The following is a 3,031-nucleotide window of genomic DNA, read 5'->3' as shown; positions in this document are numbered from 1 at the left end:
TTTGGCTTTAGTTAGTAAGAAATGTGTACTCATTTTTTATAGTTTGATTATGTTCTCAAGCAAGACACAGCAGGGTGGGAGTGGGACTTTGTATAAATGCCAGGGATTAAACAGGGTTGGGAAATGGAGTAGTAGACATAACACAGGAGTATTTGGGAGAGTGGAGGAGAGATGAGGAACAGATAATATTGTTAATGAGAGCCTCTTCAAAATGGTTGGCCATTGGATTTAAACTAATTCTTTACTAACTTTCTTCATGTGGCAGGAAAATGACATAGAAATGACAATTTTTTGTGGTGTTTGGAGTTATCTATATGGGTCTTGGAAAAATTTTGTATTGCTAATTTTATTTTTTAGTAATAGTATAATAAGAATAATGAATACCAAATAATATGGAAGATATTACTATTGAATTTGTACATAATTCTAAATAAAATCTTTAAAAAATTTTAATGAAAAACTTGAGTTTATTTTCTGAGCATATCATTTTTTTAAATTTTTAAAAGATTTTTATTTATTTATTTGACAGAGAGAGAGAGAGCAGGAACACAAGCAGGGGGAGTGGGAGAGGGAGAAGCAGACTCCCCGCTGAGCAGGAAGCCTGAAGTGGGGGCTTGATCCCAGGACCCCGGGATCATGACCTGAGCCGAAGGCAGACGCTTAACAACTGAGCCACCCAGGTGCCCCTGAGCATTTCATTTTTAGTATCAGGATGGTGTCCCCCTTAGAATAGCCATATGCAATTACAGATCAAAATTTTTATGTGATGATCTATTTACATTCTTAATAGTTATTATTGATGAGAAACATTGTTCACATCTAAAAAATTAAAACAAATTCTTTAGAATAATTTAATTTTACAAGAGTTGCAGTTTTCTAAATGTTTAAATGTTAAATGTGGTACTTTTTGAGATAGTGAAACAAGATTTCAGATCCAATTAAACTTTTTCAGACTAAGCATTTAAATGTATATGCATTGTTAGAAGAATCATCCTGTAGCTAGCTTGGTGGCTGCTGAAAGGGCAGATGGACCATAAGTATTATTTATGATGATGGATTTTGGTATATAGCCCCCAAACTGTGACTGCCAGATGCCCTGCCTGACCTCACTCCAGTGTTCTGGAGAATGGGCTGTATTACTTGGATGCCTGGAACACAAACTCCTTCAACAGCCTCCTGGTTCATTTGTGGGGAATGGGCAGTGATTGACTGCTGAACCAGATTTTGAGGATGTCTAGGTGATAGAACACATCCTTGTTCATACTTATCATTGTATGATAGAATAGGACGTACCAAAGGGTTCTCATCATTTTTTGATGGCAGCACTTGGGCTGCTCTCTGAGGAGGCCCAGAGGAGGTTGCTTTGTGTTAAGACGTTACCAGGTGGGGCTGTGGTATATCCAAGCTCCACTGTGCCTCTCTAAAATTTTAGAGAGCATCATTTCAGAGATCTCTGCTTAAGTTCTGGAAAGAAGCAAGTAAAATCAGAAGAGGGATGACAGTTTCAAGGAACTAGGAGAAATTATAATAAGGAAAAAGAGCAGGTTCATTTATTCAGAGCTTAAATTCTAAAAACTCTTTGTTTTTATTTATTTTTTCCTGAAAACTCTTTGTATCCTTTTTCCCCCTTTTGGTTTAACACATAAAAAACCCAAATGCCATATTTGTTTAGACCAATGGATCATCCATCTGTATCTATTTTTGTATACTGACACCAAGAAATATTTTATGAGGGAACATAATTCTCTTCAGGCAAGTAATAAAACCAAATTTGCTAACTTTTCTTAACACTCTGTTATAAATAAGTTATCTGGGGGCGCCTGGGTGGCTTATTCAGTTGAGTGACCAACTCTTGATTTTGGCTCAGGTCGTGATCTCGGGGTCATGAGATCCAGCCCTGCAATGGGCTGCACGCTCAGCATGGAGTCTGCTTGAGATTCTCTCTCTTCCTCCACCCCTTGCCCTCTTCATGCACTCTCTCTCTATCTCTTTCTAAAATAGATAAATAAAATCTTTAAAAATAATTAAATAAATAAATAAGTCATCTGTGCATTTGTGTCAATCTTCTTGAATATATTGCAACACTTTAATAATAGCCACTATATTTTTAAACAGCTTTATTGAAATATGAATCACTTACCATACAATTCACCCCTTTAAAGTATACAATTCATTGGTTCTCCATATGTTCGCATATATGTACAACATCATCACACTCAATTTTAGAACATTTTCATCACCTCAAAAATAAAATCTGTGTTCTTTAGCTACCACTAACCTACTCTCCTATCTTAGTCCTAAGCAACCACTAATCTACTCCTCCCCAGAGGAGGACACAGCATATCATGCAGGACCACATGGGGCTTGCAATTGGGGATAGCAGGAATAAGCAGAGGCTATGGAAGTCAGACTTTGTAGTAACCAGAGGATGAGGTGATCCATGCTTCCCATGCGAGGTCATTGGCTTAACGGGGATTGGCTTGTTTGAATTCCATGGGCTGGCAGGGAGCTGGAACCCATTAGACTGAGGACTGAGTGGGTTGCAGATGGTCCAGTTGATAGAACTATTCAGATGGGGAGCTTTTCCTGCGCTAAGTGGGGGACATATTAGGCAAGAGCAAGGTATCTCATGCTTAGAACTTTGGGGCCCTATGAGGCTCAAAGACGTCAATGCAGCATCCGAAATGTTAGACCTTGTAATACAAAGAGACCAACTTCATTCTTTTTGCATGTGGCTATCCAGTTGTCCCAGCACCATTGTTTTGAAGACTGGTCTTTCCCCATTGAATGGTCTTGGCACCTTTGTTGAAAATCTGTTGACTCATAGATGTATGAGTTCATTTTCCTTTTTTTTTTGGTTAAGATTTTATTTACTTATTTGAGAGAGAGAGCATAAGAGGGGGGAGGGTCAGAGGGAGAAGCAGACTCCCTGCTGAGCAGGGAGCCCGATGTGGGACTGGATCCTGGGTTTCCAGGGTCATGACCTGAGCCAAAGGCAGACGCTTAACCAACTGAGCCACCCAGCGCCCAT

Source organism: Halichoerus grypus, chromosome 12, assembly GCF_964656455.1.
Source record: "Halichoerus grypus chromosome 12, mHalGry1.hap1.1, whole genome shotgun sequence".
Lineage (NCBI taxonomy): Eukaryota > Metazoa > Chordata > Mammalia > Carnivora > Phocidae > Halichoerus > Halichoerus grypus.
Note: the sequence above shows the minus strand (reverse complement) of the source record.